The sequence below is a fragment of the Sorex araneus genome, chromosome X, assembly GCF_027595985.1.
Source record: "Sorex araneus isolate mSorAra2 chromosome X, mSorAra2.pri, whole genome shotgun sequence".
NCBI classification, from domain to species: domain Eukaryota; kingdom Metazoa; phylum Chordata; class Mammalia; order Eulipotyphla; family Soricidae; genus Sorex; species Sorex araneus.
The window spans coordinates 66,478,942-66,496,907 of record NC_073313.1 but is presented as its reverse complement, the minus strand read 5'-3'; positions in this window follow the sequence as shown (position 1 = coordinate 66,496,907).

The window sequence follows — 17,966 nt, the reverse complement described above, 5'->3', positions numbered from 1 at the left end:
ACGTCATGCGACAACTGGAATGAGAAGGAATGGGAGTGAAGATAGATGGTTGGCAACTACACCATAATCTGCTTCACTGATGACATTGTTCTAATAACACAAAATATTATCCAAGAGGCACAAGTACTGGTAAACTTCCACCGTGAGTGTGGAAATGTCAGACTACAGCTGAATCTCAGAAAGACAATGTTCATGAGAAATGGAATAGTTCCTGATGTTCCATTTGCTCTCAATGAAACGAATATCTCCAAATGCAGCAGTTATGTGTTCCTAGGTCGAGAACTCAACATGACAATTGACCTGGCACCTGAGCTGCGCAGGAGGAAGAGAGCAGCATGATAAACCTTCGAGACTGTTGAAGAAGTTGTTACGAGGACAAAGAAACTCTGGCTCTGGGTATATCTTTTCGACTCCACCATTCTTCCTGCACTAACATTCGCATCAGAGAGCTGGGCCCTCAGAAAACAGGATGAGAATGTTATTCTGGTATTCCAAAGAGGAATTGACAGAGCTATGCTTGGACTATAAGGTTTCACTTAAGTGAGAGAAGGAATCTAGACTTCCAGCTCTGTTAATGTTCGAGAATCAGGGATCCTGTCTAGTTTGCCAAGGCTTCAAAAATCAGATGGGCCAGACACATAACATAATTTGGAGATGACCGCTGGACTGCAGCTGTTACCGACTGGATTCCACGGCACGTCAAAAGAATGCCTGGCCGCCCACCTACGGAGGTGTTCACACTTCTTCATCAAGACTCTGAATAAATGGTTTGAGGCTCTTCGTGTTCCTGGAGTGAGCAGAAGCCATTGGCGTACACTGGCACACGAGAGGGACAAATGGAGATGTTAATGGCACCTGCTAAAGCAAATTAATGAGCAACGTGATGACACGTGATAAAAGTGATACCATATCAGAAGATGAAATAAAAAACTCAGTAGGAGCCCTCAATAATAGAATGGCTACAACGGAGGACAGAAGCAGTGAGCTTGAAGATGAGTTTCAGAAAGCATATAGGCAACAACAAATATGGCAAAAGATCTCAAAATGGCTCTAGAGCGAATTAGAGTCCTAGGGGATGACCACAAGAGAAAAAACATAAGAATCATTGGAGTACCAGAACCACAGGGAACCAATCTCAATGAAAAAAACACAATTAAAGACATCATTGCTAAGAAATCCCCAGAGCTAGAGAATGCTGGCATCTAGATCCAAGGAGTCCGAAGGGTGCCAGCTAAAAGGGACCCAAATAAAAAATCCCCAAGGCATATCATAGTCAGAATTATGGACGCCGTGGATAGAGACAAAATACGGCAAGCTGCAAGATCAAAGAAGGAAATCATATAAAAAGGAGCACCCCTTAGATTCACAGCATACCTATCAGAAGAAAGCTTCCAAGCCCCAAGATAATGGTGGGATATAGATTTAAAAAAAAAAACTCAATAAAATGAACGCCTCACCAAGACTACTTTACCCAGCTAAACTCTCAGTTAAACTTGAACAATACACTATTTCATGGAGAAAGAACAGCTCAGAAACTTCATAGACTCAAGACCAAACTTAAAAGGACAAAAAAGGCTACAATAAACCAAGGAAAATCTGTACAAGAACAACAAACCCCACAGAAAGATGGCACAAAATCCCATGACAATAATTTCTCTTAATGTTAACGGTCTAAATACACCAATCAAGAGGTACAGAGTGGCAATATGGATTCGTAAACTAAACCCTACTTTCTGCTGCCTACAAGAAACACATCTGAACAGTCAGAGCAAATACAGACTCAAAATAAAAGGATGGAAAACAATCCTGCAAGTAAACAACTCCTTCAAGAAAGCGGGGGTGGCCATGGTAGTAACTGACAACATAGATTTCAGGCTGAAAAAGATCAGAAGGGACACTGAAGGTCATTTTCTATTCATCAAGGGATATGTACAACAGGAAGAAATCACACTCTTAAACGTATATGCACCTAATGAACGACCAGCTAAATACTTAAAAGAACTAACATAATTTAAGGGAAACATAACTAGCACCACGATAGTAGTTGGAGACTTCATCACTGCCCTAATACCTCTGGATAGATCGACAAGAACAACACTCAGCAAGGAAACAATGGCTCTGAAGGAAGAAATGGAGGAGACAGGGCTAATAGACATATACTGGGCTATATATCCCAAAGATAAAGAAACACATTCTTTTCCAGCGCACATGGACTATTTTCCAAAAAAGACCACATTCTGGGTCACAAACTATACCTTAATAGAATCAGGAAGATAGAAATTGTATCAATTATCTTCTCAGACCATGATGCACTGAAGATGGAAGTTAATCACACACAGACGCAAAGAACCAAATCAAACACCTGGAAATTAAACGACTCACTGATGAACAATGAGTGGGTCATGAAGGAAATCATGGAGGAAATAAAAAAAAACATTGAAATAAATGAGAATGAAGACACAAGCTACCAGAGCCTATGGGATGTAGCTAAAGCTATGTTAAGGGGAAAATTTATAGCTCTGCAAGCTCTATTCAGGAAGGAAGAAAGGGCCTATATAGATAGCTTGACTTCGCAGCTCAAGATCTTAGAAGAGGACCAGCAAAAGGAATCCAAACTAGATCGAAGGAAAAAAATAATAAAACTTAGAGCAGAAATTAATGACATCAAAACCAAAAAAAAAACAATCCAAAGATCAATAAAACCAAGAACTGGTTCCTCGAGAAAATAAATAAGATCGATAAACTGCTAGCAAAACTCACAATGAAAGAGAGAGAAAGCCCTAATAAACCAAATCAAAAATGAAAAGGTGGACATCACAACAGAAACCAAGGAGATTCAAAAGATAATCAGAGACTACTTTGAAAGTCTGTAAGCTATGAAACAAGAGAACCTAAAAGAAATGGAAGAATTCCTTGATTCCTACAATCTCCCGAGACTGAACGAAGAAGACCTGGAATACCTGAATGGACCTATTAATAACAGGAAATTGAAACTGTAATAAAAAATTCTCCCCCAAAACAAAAGCCCATGTCCAGGATTCCCTGGTGGATTCTTCAAAACATTTAAAGAAGACCTGTTGCCAGTTCTCCTCAAGCTTTTCCAGGATATTGAAAAAATAGGAACTCTCCCAAACAGTTTCTATGAAGCACATATCTCCAAATACCAAAAGCAAACTAAGACACCACAAAGAAATTTATAACAATATCCCTGATGAACACCAATGAAAAGATCCTCAACAAAATATTAGCAAATAGGATCTAACAACTCATCAAAAAGATCATAAACCATGACCAAGTGGGATTCATCCCGGGGATGCAAGGATGGTTTAACATTCGGAAACTAATCAACATAATCCATCATATCAACAAAATGATCATATGAATAGATGCAGAGAAAGCATTTGACGAGATCCAACATCCGTTCATGTTGAAAACCCTCACCAAAATGAGTTTTGGAGGAACTTTCCTCAAGATATTAAAAGCCATCTACCACAAGCCTACGGCAAGCATTATAGTCAATGGGGAAAAACTAAAGGCCTTTCCTCTAAGATCAGGCACAAGACAAGGATGCCCACTCTCACTTCTTCTCTTCAATAAAGTACTGGAAATACTTGTGAGAGCTCTTAGAAAAGAAAAAGAGATTAAGGTCATCCAGATAGGAAAGGAAGAAATCTAACTCTCACTATTTGCAGACAATATGATACTATACCAAGAGAAGCCTAAAGCCTCTACTAAGAAACTCTTAAAAACAATAGAATTATACAGTAAAGTTGCAGGCTATGAAATCAATACCCCAAAATCCATGGCCTTCCAATATTCAAATAATGAGAGGAGGAAAGGGACATCGTCCCCCAGAAAATCAAGTACCTCAGAATCAGCTTAACTGAGGAAGTAAAAGACCTCTAAAAAGAAAACTATTAAACACTACTCCATGAAATAAAGAAGGACATGAGGAAATGGAAACATATTCCCTGCTCATGGATAGAAAGAATCAACATTGTCAAAATGGCAATACTCCTGGAAGCATTAAACAGATTCGACATGATCCCTATAAGGATACCCATGACATTCTTCAAAAAATGGATCAAGCAATCCTTATATTCATATGGAAAAACAAACACCCACAGATAGCTAAAACAATTCTTGGGAAAAAGATGATGGGAAGCGTCACCCTCCCCAACCTTAAACTTTACTAAAAAGCAGTAACAATTAAAACAGCATGGTACTGGAACAAAGGCAGAGCCGCAGACCAATGGAACAGGGTGGAATATCCCTACAAACAACCCCAAAGTTATGATCATCTAATATTTGATAAGGGAGCAAGAGATGTGAAGTGGAACAAGGAAAGCCTCTTTAATAAATGGTGCTGGCACAACTGGAAAACCACATGCAAAAGAATGGGCTTAGATTTCTACCTGAAACAATGCACTAAAGTCAGATCCAAATGGATTAAAGACCTCAACATCAGACCACAAAACATAAGGTATATTGAGGACAAGGTCAGCAAAACCCTCCACGATATTGAAGATAAAGGTATCTTCAAAGATGACATACAACTGGCCAACCAAGTGGAAACAGAGATAAACAAATGGGACTACATTAAACTAAAAAGTTTCTGCCTCCCAAAAGTTATAGTGACCAGAATATAAAGATAATCTACAGAATGGGAAAGGATATTCACCAATACCCATCCGAGAAGGGGTTGATATCAAGGGTATATAAGGCACTGGTTGAACTCTACATGAAGAAAACATCCAACCCCATCAGAAAATGGGCTGAAGAAATGAACAGAAACTTTCCCAAGGAAGAGATACGAATGGCCAAAAGGCACATGATAAAGTGCTCAACATTACTAATCATCAGGGAGATGCAGATCAAAACAACCATGACATACCACCTCACAGCACAGAGAATGACACACATCCAAAAGAACAAAAGCAACCGCTGTTGGAGAGGATGTGGGGAGAAAGGGACCCTTCTACACTGCTGGTGGGAATGCCGACTGGTTCAGTCCTTTTGGAAAACAATATGGATGCTTCTCAAAAATTAGAAATTGAGCTCCCATTTGACCCAGCAATACCACTGCTGGGAATATATCCCAGAGAAACAAAAATGTATAGTCAAAATGACATCTGCACTTATATATTCATCGCAAAACTGTTTATAATAGCCAGAATCTGGAAAAAATCTAGGGCACCGAGTTCCCTAGAACAGATGACTGGTTAAAGAAGCCTGTTACATCTATATAATGGAATACTATGCAGTTGTTAGAAAATATGAAGTCATGAACTTTGCATATAAGTGGATCAACATTGAAAGTATCATGCTAAGTTAAATGAATCAGAAAGAGAGAGACAGATAGAAAGATTGCACTCATCTGTGGAATATAAAATAACAGAGTAGGAGACTAACACCCAAGAATAGTAGAAATCAGTACCAGTAGTTTGGCTCCATGGCTTGGAATCTGGCCTCACATTCTGGGGAAAAGGCAGCTCAGATAGAGAAGGGAACACCAAGTAAATTGTGGTTGGAGGCCATGTGGGGGAAGGGAGATGTGTGCTGCAAGTAGACTAGAGAATGAACACAATAGCCACTCAATACCCCTATTGCAAACCACAACACCCAATTGGTGAGAGGGAGAACAAAAGGGAATACCCTTCCCCAGAGGCATGGTGGGGTGTGGAGAGATTGGATTAGGGGGTGGGATGGATGCTGGGTTTATTGGTGGTGGAGAATGGGCACTGGTGAAGGGATGAGTTCTCGAACATTTTATGAGGGAAACACGAGCACAAAAATGTATAAATCTGTAACTGTACCCTCACGGTGTGTAGGATTACATAGCTTCAGGTAGTTTTGGTTTATTGGGTTACTCCCGTCACAGTGTTCCCATTCCTCTGTGTTTATTTGTAGCTTCTTTCTTAGTGTTCTGTTGACTTGTAAGTAATGTTTTTCTCTTCTCCTTGAGTCCTTTGCATATTTTATTCAGAGCAAGTCCATTTTGTATGGACACAGGAAGACTTAACAAATGTTATGCTTTTGTAACCTGGGAGAGTCATTTGACTCTACCTGATATTTTCCTCCAGGGCATCTGTTCTCTTCACCTAAGCCTCAGCTGCCCTTACTACCTAGCATCCCCAAAGCAGGGTCCCAACGTGGGACGAGAAGGACCCAGGGCAAGCGGTGAGTTATGTGCTACCCTGGAATCGAGATGGGCCTGGCCAAAGTGCCTCATTCTTAACTATAAGTTAAGAGTCTGATCATGCATGGACAAGTGCTGTCATGATCTTAAAGTAATGACGAGACTAGGACCCTGCTAGGGATAGGAAAGACTAATCTGGCCTGGGCACTGTAGTCTGAGATTGAGATGACCCCAGGAGAGCAATTCTAAAAGTTTAATGCGTCTCTTGCTATGCCCATACAAAACTCATATGTTTGTTGGACAAGGAGAAGAGAAACACAACCATGGGATTTCATCATTGATGGGTCCTGCTGAAAGAGAGAATAGGTGTTCTGCTATTGTTATTGAACTTTTTAAGCTTGAATTGTTACATTGTAGATTCCAGGCTCTGGCCCAGCCTAGTCTTTGGGATGTAGATTTCAGGTGCTGCCTAGTTTGTAATTGACAATGTAGATTTCATGTGGCAGCCCAGCCCAGTCTTTGGTATGTAAATCCAAGTGCTTTTCAGCCCAAGGAAGGCTTCCGTTTTAGTTTTATATCTTCTTTCCGGAGGCCTAGATTACTGGCCTGCAGATACAAGAGAATAATGTTGCCTCAATGTTCTTCCTGTAAGATCTTTTGGTGCCTTTGGTGATGTCAATGTATTGTGCCATGAGCAAAAAGGGGTTCCGAGAGAGAGACATGGGGAAGGTGAGACTAGAGAAAATGAAGCGGAGTAGATCCATAGAGAGGCCTGAGCTGGGAGTGCGGAGAAGTTTAAAAACAGTAACAAATCAGCAACCAGCTGGGTCCTCGTCCTTCTTTCGCCTTTGACCATGTCCTGTTCCAGTCCATGGAGAGCCTTAGTTTTTTACAACGGTGATTCACTAATTTAAAAATAAATTAATTAACAAAATTAAAAAGGTAATTTAAGTGGTTCTTATCATTCTATGTTTTCTGTGTACATTATCATGTTTTCTGAAAATACTGATAGTTTAACTTCTTTCAAATTTGTATTACTTTATTATCCTTTTTGTCTTATTGCTTTAACTACTTTTTAACAATTTGAGTAGAAGTTTTTGTAGACCATGAGATAAAACTATCGTCCGGTTGAAAAATTTATTTTTGTTATTTCTTTTTTCGTACTTTTTGATGATTAGTGCTTACTACTGCACTCAGGATTGATTCACTCCTGGTGGTGCTCAGAGGACCATATGGGGTATGAGGGATTGAACTCAGGGTGGCCATGTTCAAGCTGTGCTATCTCTCTTGCCCCAGGATTATAAGAAATCTTGATTGCCATTATGTCCCTGTTGCCTAACTCAGCGCCCAGGACAATACCATTATGACGAATTATCTTACTTGAATTTTAGCTTTTTATAAGAAAGCGGTGTTTCTAGATTTTCCACAATGAGTTGCAAAAATCATCAACTCTACTCTTGAGCAATCATCTCAGATTTTAGATGGAGGAAATATGGCTTTCTATCAATAGATGTTTTTAAGGCCTCAGATAATTTAATTTATTGAAGGTTCAAAATGATATCACAGTGTAATATGATCAAGGCAAAAATACGTTGTCTTCAAGGTATGGAAGTATGATGATCAAGCCAATTCTTACTAATCTGTACTTCTCAAATCCATGGAGAATTATATTCATAACTGTAATTTAACAAACCATGTCATTGGTGGCATTGTTGCAACAATGTTGCAGTTTTACTCAACAGTCATATTTCACTCTCGGAAGAAATATACATTTTTTGGAGGATTACATAACTGTATTTGGAGGTTTTTGTGTTGTGGCCTGCCAGAGAGCACAGGCCACAACCAATGATGTTTTAACCAATGATCTTCATCCACATAGGCAGAATATGCAAATTAACTTAGTCAAAGGAAACAGTATCAAAGGCACACACCTGGAAGTATAGTCAGTTAAAGTAACAGTAACAGAGAAACATCCACGCCCAGCTAGGCCTGAGATTATGGAATTTAACAAACCATGTCATTGGTGGCATAATATAGAAAATTGAGATTTTTTATTTGGCCATGCTAGTGGTTTTGATTCATATTCCTTTCTTTGTACCTCCAGCCTTTTCCTCCATTCAAGACCTAATTATACTTTATAGTTGCAATAATTGATTTCTTGTCCACAATCTTTATTCTTCAGATTCATCATCTTCCAATGCATCCAGAGTAATGTTTCAAAAATGGAGAATATATTTTAAAATTCTCCTTACTAAATCCTTTTAATGACTTTTCATATACCCCCACCACACACACACACTCTTACACACATTTCCAGGGAAAAAAATAGTGGCCAGAAAGTGAATTAATGTTACTACCAGTGGTTGATGACTTAATCAGTGAAGCCTGTATTATGAAGCCCCCATAAGTTTTTATAAGAAGTAAGCTCGGCCGTTCACGTCCACCAATGATCCCAGTACCCCTCTCACAAAAATTCATTGGTTTGAAACTGTACATCCCAGTTATTCTCTAATAAAAAATTTTTAAAAAGTAAGGTTGGTTGGGAAAGTTCTCAGATTAGGAACCAAAATACTTTCATATGTCACTGTGTTGGATATCAAGCTCTGAGAAGACAGAAATGTCTTTTTTAGGACCTTTCCCTGTATATCAGTTCATCTGAATATATATATCTTTAATAGCCTTTATAATAAGTAATCTAGTGAGTTTCCTAAGTTCTTTAAGATATTCTAGAAAAATTAATGAACCCAATTTATGAGAACCTCTTAGGTGTATATAGTTGATCATGAGTACAGGAAACATCCAGTGCTTGAAACTAGTGTCTGAAATTTAGGTAGTTCTCTGGGATAGAGTTTGTTACCTGTAGAGTATGATACTCTCTTTGGATTTGTATTGCCATAATTGAGTAAATTCTGTAATACCCCAAGAGGGCCAGAGTTGGTTTTTGGTGTGAGGAAGTACCCACCCAGACACGTTAGATTTGAATCTAGGAACTCATTCAGAACCTAATTCCATAAATATCATCAACTTAACTACATGAAATTAAAATGAAAACTGGCCACATTTCAGAAAAAATATATAATCTCTTATTTTTTGTACATACATATTGAAATTCATCAGTTTATGGAAGGCAGGCAACAAGAATAAGCCAAGCAAAACTAAACTCCAAAATCTGGACAAGTAAAAGGGTTCAGGATGAATAAAATAAATAAAAAATCAATTAAAAAGTAAACGTAAATGATAGGCCATGAAGATTAGTACATCAAAATTCTAAGAATTGTCAGACACATAACCTAGAGCAAACCTCTAGGTGTTTATTCTGGTTTTCCTGTGTCTTACTCGGGTTTCCTTTCCCCTTTTTAATTTATTGCAATTAGAAAGAATTCAGAATCTTTCAGGTGAAACAACAGGTAAGGCTTTTGCCTTGCATGTGGCCAACCCAGGTTCGATTCCCCATCCCTCTCAGAGAGCCCACTAGCTACTGAGAGTATCCCGCCAGAATGGCAGAGCCTGACAAGCTACCCGTGGCAAATTTGGTATGCCAAAAACAGTAACAACAAATCTCACAATGGAGATGTTGCTGGTACCCGCTTGAGCAAATCAATGAATAACGGGATGATAGTGCTACACCGAAGAAACCCTAACAAAACAAGTCACCTTACAGGTCAGACTCACGTTTGCTTAGCAGCACTCTGCTGGGTCCTGTGCTACGTAAATGTGGAAGGAAAGATGAATGGGTTGTCGGCCTTCTGTAGTTATCTCAGCGAGAAGATGGAGAGCTAACCAAGTAGCCCTCGGAGCATGCTGCATTCCTGAACTCCTGATGTGAGGATTCTGTGTCCTGTGGGAGGGTAAGCAAGGAAGCAATTCATCTCTGAACAGAGAACCATGAAGAGCAGAGAGAAAGCCAATGCCTTGGAAGATGTGTCACATCATCACAGTGAAAGAAGGTCTCCAAGGGCAATTGAAGTAGGTGCATGAACAAAGACATAAACACATGAACAAAAACATGCGAAAAGCAGAGTAAGTGAAATCTCTAAGACGTTTCTTGGTAAATGGTAGTTTATTTCAAACCATATTTGTGGTCTTCTGAAAGATCTTATAAAACAACCACTTCTCCTAAAAGAACAGGTTTTGAAAAGTGTGGTCTTCTGAAAGATCTTATAAAACAACTGCTTCTTCTAACAGAACAGGTTTTGAAAAGTACCATTTGCATCTATTATTACAAAAAAACTTATTTTGTAGGATTTTGTGTTCATGTTTTCTAGTTTCCTATTGTACAAGAAATGTTTTCTCATCCAAAAATCAGTAATCCAGAAACAATTGCAGTCATATTTCCTTATATGAATTTATAACCTGTCAGGGTTTAGTCTAATCACTTTCCAGAAATTCACCCATTTAGTCAATCTAACTACCCTACAAAGTAAGTACAATTACTACCTGTATTTCATATATGAGGAAACAAAGGCACAAAATATGAAGTCAGCCACTCAAGATTACATATCCAAGCAAGCCAAGACTCTAAAGTCTGTAATTTTTATAGGCAGTTTAATTTCAATAATTAGGTCTCATCAAAAACACAAAAGACCTCTCTTTTGTGACATCAACCACCTTGCAGTTCATAGAATTATGATCCACTTCAAGGACTAGCAGAGTGAGGCAGTCAAAAATGTCAGATCCAAAGAACATGACTGCAGCAGAGGCCTTGAAGATTAGACTGGTTGAGTACCCCTGGCCCAGGCTGGGCTGTGAAGAAAATGTGGTAGTAGCCTGCTGAGCTGCCAGAAAATGGTGATGACAGAGAGAGCAAGGCAGAGTTACAAACCAGACTGTGCAGAGAAAAAGCAGCAGGCTTTGGCAGCAGGTGGGCTGGAGCAGTGCGAGAGAGGCATGGGTCTCCGGCAGCGTCCATCTGTGTTGTCTTGTGGCTTGTCTGTCAGTCGTTTTTAGCTGGGTGACTTCTGAAAGTCAACTGCCCTTCACCTCAGAACATACTGTTGACAAAGAGAACAATAGTGCTTCCAAATGAAGACTTGAGGAGCTGGCTGGATCAATCATTGGCTCCTTAAGGAACTGAGACAGAGAATTTCTACCATCTTCACTGAAGGTCTCCAATGGACCCAAAGTATCTTGTATTAGTGATAAATCCCACTTTGCTGTGACCTTCCAATCTAAGTTTTTCAAGGAGAACACAAACCACTGTCTGTCAAGTTCGCACAGAACACTTACAGAGAAGAGAGCCCTGCCATTAGGGTATGTCCACATTTCTACATATGATCCTGGTTGTTGAAATGAGCAATAATAGTTGGAGATACATTTATTGGATTCCTATCAATTGAATTTAATGAACTGTTTTCACTTGTCATAGTGAGATTTTGTCTTTCTTTCTCATTAGAATGTTTTTCCTGATATACCAAAATGTATATTGAAGGAATCTTAGCCTGATAGCTAGGACAAAGAGGGGTCTTTGTTCTTCCCTTGCATTTTCAGTGAGGTTGACTAGCCTTGGGAAAGTCCTTAAATTTTCTAGTCCTCACTCCTCTTCTGTTTGTCGCCCCAAAGCATGCTGAGTTTCCTCAGAGAAAGACGCAGTCAAATACGAATGATTGATATGTGAATTCCTTCAAACCTGTTTAGTCTGATGGTTTCTGTACACCCTCAACTCTGCCCTTGTTTAAAGTACATAAAAGTATACACACTAAGAAACAGGAGCTCATTCGCAGCTATTATTGTCATACTGGTCTCTTCCCTATCTTCCCTATCCTCTGCCCCATACACACTTGTGATTGATTCCAACCATTTACAGACAAGTCCTCCTAAACCCTGTTTTCCCCTACCATGGATATATAGTTTTCTACTACATATATTTTATATACCACAAATGAATGCAGCCGTTCTATATCTGTCCCTCTCCTTCTCACTCATTTTACTTAGCACGATACTCTGAGTGTTCAAAGTGGGTAAAGGGATATTTTTGATAACCTTTCAGTGTCAATATTGAAAACCACAATGCCCCAAAAGAGAGACAAATATATAGAGGCAGAGACAGAGACACAAACAGAAGAAAAACCCCTGCCATAGAGGCAAGCAGATTATGGGATGGATTGTGACTGAAGGGAATTTGGGGACACTGGTGCTGAAAAATGTACACTGGTGGAAGGATGAGTGTTGGAATCCTATGTGACTGAAATCTAATCATGAACAGCTTTGTAAAGGTCTATCTCACAAAAATTAAAAAAAAGAAATAGGAGCTCTTTTAGTTCTTAGGTGAATGACAAGTCATTCTGTTTCAGATTGACATAGAGATGGGGGCTTGTGCCTCAGCTATTGCTAGATCTACACACCTCAAGAAAAATTCTTTTCTCTTCCTAGACACTCACAATACTAGCCAGTTAAATTGCTCATCTGATCTCTCTCAGTGGCTTTCCGTTACTTTTTACTGAAGGAAAATACTCAACTTGACAAGAACTGCATTTGTTATTTTTTTTTTGGTTTTTGGGTCACACCTGGCGATGCACAGGGGTTACTCCTGGCTCTGCACTCAGGAATCACCCCTGGCTGTGCTCAGGGGACCATATGGGATGCTGGGATTTGAACCCGGGTCGGCCGCATGCAAGGCAAACGCCCTACCCGCTGTGCTATCTCTCCAGCCCCAAACTGCATTTGTTATTAAGATGGGAAGCTGCTTTGTCTGTTCAGCTACTGAACTCCATCTTCCGATTTAGATATAATTCACATATGACAATGTATAAATTTAACGAAGGCAACATATTGATTTGATACATCCATATACAACAATTGATAACCACTATAGCATCAGTAAATACTTCCATCTGGTCACATAATCCCATTGCACTTTGATTGTACCCCTTCTTAAACCCATGAAGAACTTACTTCTGACAGGAATTCTGACAGGAATTCTGACAGGAGTGTTACAGGTATCCAGAGCCTAAATACAACTCAGAAAGACTTGACTGGAACATGAGTTAATTGATTTCAGTCCATTTTAAAGGTCAATGCATCTCCTTTCTGCTTCAAGTCCCCAGGTCCAAGAGCCTATAAACTAATGGGCAATTTTAGTCTTACCAGTTTTCCTAAATCCTCAGGCCAGATGTGTTAAATCTCCCCTAGGTTTCTCTTAAACAAGTGACAGCGGGTTTTAATCTTCCTGTACACATTGCAGCAGCTGTGAAAACATTTCATTAACAAAAGAAAAGTGAGAAGCATTAAACCTGTGGGTAAGTTATGCATTAGCATTGGACATCCATAGACTTTAAGATACCCCAAAGTAAGGATAAATCTATTCACCTTAAATTCTAGTTTATTTCTAAAAGCTTGAGTAGTCCTAACAAAGAAATTAAACTCCGTATAGGGAATAAAACAAATGTAAGAAGAATCTCTTAATTAGTATTCAACTACACAATCCTATAAAAGCATATGTGTAAGAAATAATAAAGCAAAGCAAGTTACAGGCAAAAGCTCACATATTGAATGGAGACACTATAAAACACGAAGCATGCAAATATTTTAAATGAAAATAGTGTTTAATATAATATTTATATGCTATTGTTTATAACTTTTTAGAATTATGGGGACATTTGTTCTCAAGATTCAAATTTGTTTGTTAAAGATAGCTGGAAAATCAGCATTGGAACTTTGATTTGTCTTAGTTTTATTACCATTAAAGTAATTTATTACATTTATTCCATGGTTCTCTGAAAATTTTTAATGTACTGCTCATATTTTTAAGATGGAGTCTTTTTTAAATTGTATCAAAGAACTGGCCGATGGTTTCCATATTCAAATGTAAGGATAAATCTCTGCTGCCTTCCTAGCTCATTATCTTTGGAGGAGGAGATAAATTTCCTGAGGTCTTCTAAGGCCTGGGACCCTTCCTGGTGATTCTTGGCCAAGCAGATTGTGGATTCAATACAAGGGCCAAGGTTGCAGTGATGCTTAAGCCCTACAAAGCCATGAATTACACAGGCCACCCAAGAAGTGGTCTGGGATCTCCAGGGCCATATCTGCAGTGTTCAGGGACCTCCAGACCTACACCCAGTGATGCTGTGGGACCACCATAGGATGCGAGAGGCTGAACTAGGTTGGCTGCATATTAAGTATGTGCCTTAATGCCTATACTATATTTGTGGCATCCCAACTCATTTTTAGTTGAATATAATTCATAGACTGCAAGCAGAAATATTTATTATCTATTATCTATCTTAAGTATATAGGTGACTGTACTATTGAGTGAATGCTCCTTCGGTCATGCAGTTCTTAAAAATCTGAGAGTATATAACTATTTGATTTTTAATACCTTCCTCAAAGAGTTATTCATGGAGTTCACTGTCACTGTCACTGTCATCCCATTGCTCATAGATTTGCTAGAGTGGGCACCAGTAACATCTCCCTTGTGTGACTTGTTGTTCACTCTATCATTGAATTTTATATATGCGTTACTCTTTGTACTCCATCGTGAACCCCTGAAACAAGGTTTTAGACCTGATTCAAAGTAATTTCCCCAAGTCTTGACCAAAAACGTCTGCTAAATGAAACAGTTGTGGAGAAATTAAATATTTGCCATGGGAGTCTTTCTTCCTCTTCAGCTATTGATATCAGTGAGTATATACATTTATCCTCAAGTCTGTGCTAGCTCAGCAAAGGTTTATTGGTAGATGAAAAAATGATAAATGCCATAATTTAACCTGTAAAAATCCATATTTCAGGAAATTAATCTGTAAATCAAAAAATCTTACATATTTTTAATATTTTTAAATTTTATTGAATCACTGTGAGATAGTTACAAGATTTCATATTTGGGTTACAATCTCACAATGATAAAACACCCATCCTTCCACCAGTGCACATTCCCCACCATCAATATCCCGGGTATACACCCCTTTTCCCACCCTCCTCTTGCCTCTATGGCAAACAATATTCCCCATACTCTCTCTCTCCTTTTGGCCTGTATAGCTTGCAGCACAGACACTGAGAGGTCATCATGCTTGGTCCATCATCTACTTTCAGCATGCATCTCCCATCCCAAATGGTTCCTCCAGCCATCATTTTCTTAGTGATCCCTTCTCTATTCCATCTTCCTTCTCCCCTCTGCTCATGAAGCAGTCTTCCAGCTATGGGACAATCCCCCTGGCCCTTGTATCTACTGTCCTTGGGTGTCAGTCTCATGTGATGTTATTTTATACTCCACAAATGAGTGCAGTCTGTCTATGTCTGTCCCTCTCTACCTGACTCATTTCACTTAGCATGATACTCTCCATATTTATCCATTTATAAGCAAATTTCATGACTTCATCTCTCCTAACAACTGCATAGTATTCCATTGTGTAGATGTACCAAGTTTCTTTTTTTTAAATTAATTTATTTATTTATTTGTGGAAAGTTACAAAAGTTTCAGGTTTAAGTCTCAGATATACAATGCTCAAACACCCATCCCTTCACCAGTGAACATATTCCACCACCAAGAAACACGGTATACCTCCCCCCTTCCCCCCACCTCCCCAGCCCCCCACCCCGCATGTGTAACTGGTAAATTTCAATTTACTTTCACTTTACTTTGATTACATTCAATATTTCAACAAAAAATTCACTATCATTGCTTTGGAGTTCCTCCCCCCTAAAGTTGAACTGCTGAAAAGAAAGCATTTTGTACCAAGTTTCTTTAACCAGTCATATGTTTTAAGGCACTCGTGTTTTTTCCGTATTTTGGCTATTGTGAACAGTGCTGCAATGAATATATAGGTACAGATGTCATTTCTACTGTGCTCTTTTGCATTCTCAGGATATATTCCCAGAAGTGGTATTGTGGGGTCATATGGAAGCTCAGTTTCTAGTTTTTGAAGGATTGTCCATATTGTTTTCCAGAAAAGCTGGGCCAGTTGGCATTTCCACCTACAGTGAAGGAGCATCCCTTTTCCCCCACATCCACGCCAGCACTGGTTGCTTTTGTTCTTTTGAATGTGTATATCTTGCATATTAAATACAAATAATCTTGTTTAGTTAGATTAAAATAATTTGCATTATAATTTAGAAATTTCTACCACAATGCCTTTTAATCTGAAAGAAAAGGCCCAGTTTAAACAGTTCTTTGCATTTTTCTGTCAGTGATACTGAGTTTTATTGAGAAGTGTTGAATTCCACCTAGGTACCATGCCTGTGTCTACAGAACCTGTCACGAGAAAAACCAAGTCTAATGTTGGTTAAAGATCTCAGACTTTAGTGACCTTAGAAATCATCATGGAGTGCTTATGTAATCTACAATTTGGGACCATATTTTGTTCTATAGTTTTGGAATGGAGCTTAAAAATCCCTTACCTCTCCCCCTTACACACACACTCACACACACACATACACACACACTCTCTCTCTCTCTTTCTCTCTCTCAACTGGAGGTTGGGAGGCAAAAGAGCATCTCAAAGGAAGCAATATTTGAGCTATACTCTGAATCATGGGAATTCACGATTCATGAAAAATCATGAAGATTCAGAAAGTTTCCAAAAAAAGTGGACTAGAGAAGACAAGGGTTTAAATATAAAGAGAACCTCAGGTAGCAACAGAAAAGCACGCAGTGCAAGTCAGGATGGTGCTCTACCATTTGCTACCTGAATGACCTTGGAAAGCTACGTTTCTTCTTTGAATCTCCATTTTTCATCAGCATAATGAGAATAACACCTATCAAGCTGTAAGTATTAAAGAAAATACATGCGATGCACATGAAATTTTCCTGGCTCAGAGCAAGTATTCAAGATATGGTAGTTGTTATTATTAATAATATCCATGTGGTTGGAATTTTCCATCAGTTAAAATGAGTACATGAACATAAGTTTAAAAAAGATTATAATTTTTAAAAACACATCCATTTATTCATGCATTATCAAGGGAAATGAGACACAATTGCAGCTGGGCTTTAATCCTTCTATTCGTTAAACTGCATCTCTGGAATACTTAAAATATGTCCATCATTGGCCAATTCTCTCCGTTCTCTTTCTATTGTCAATGGGTAGACACAGCCAGGAGGCAATTTTGTTCTATTTTGTGAAAGAATGCAACATCTTAATCTTGAAATCACAGCCCAGTCATAACCCATGCTCCCTCTGCACAAACAGAATCCTGTTTCTCCAGTAATCTAAACTCCCCAGGGCCAGAAGGATTAAACCTGAGTCCCTTATTACAGCTACATATCTTTAAGTGATTGATAGCTGCTTCCTCGTGCTACTAACCTGAAGTAGCATTTGCTAATAAGAAAATGCATGATAAGTATATAGCTATAAATCAAACACATTCTTAACCTCCCAAAAAATATTCCATTATTCCCCTTAAATATTCTATCTCTATTTTATAACCTGATTCTTCCTTTATTCTATCAGTTGACTTAAGTTTTCTAATTTGAAGAGGCCTGGCTTTGAGTACATAATATCTACATGTTAAATTAAATTATATAAACTATTTCTAACCTAATACTGGGTAAACATCCTGAATGACCTGAGTACATGTTTTGTATGTGCAAGACTCTAGTTTGTTCCCCAGCACCACTTAGTCCCCTTGTACCTCTGGAAGCAACCCCCAAGGATGTCCTGCATATGTAGTCCAAAAACAAACCAAAAAAGTTATATTATTGTAAGAAAAAGAATCATACTCACTCCAACATCTTCTTAAGATTGCTCCAAGTGCATTGTAATCTTTTAAGTTTCATTTCCTTGCTGGATACCAAAAGAGATCTCTTGAGGAAGTCTTTCCTGTTCTATTGAACTATGTTGCTATGTGATTTTTAGCACTGTAGCACTGTCATCCCATTGTCATTGTCATTGATTTT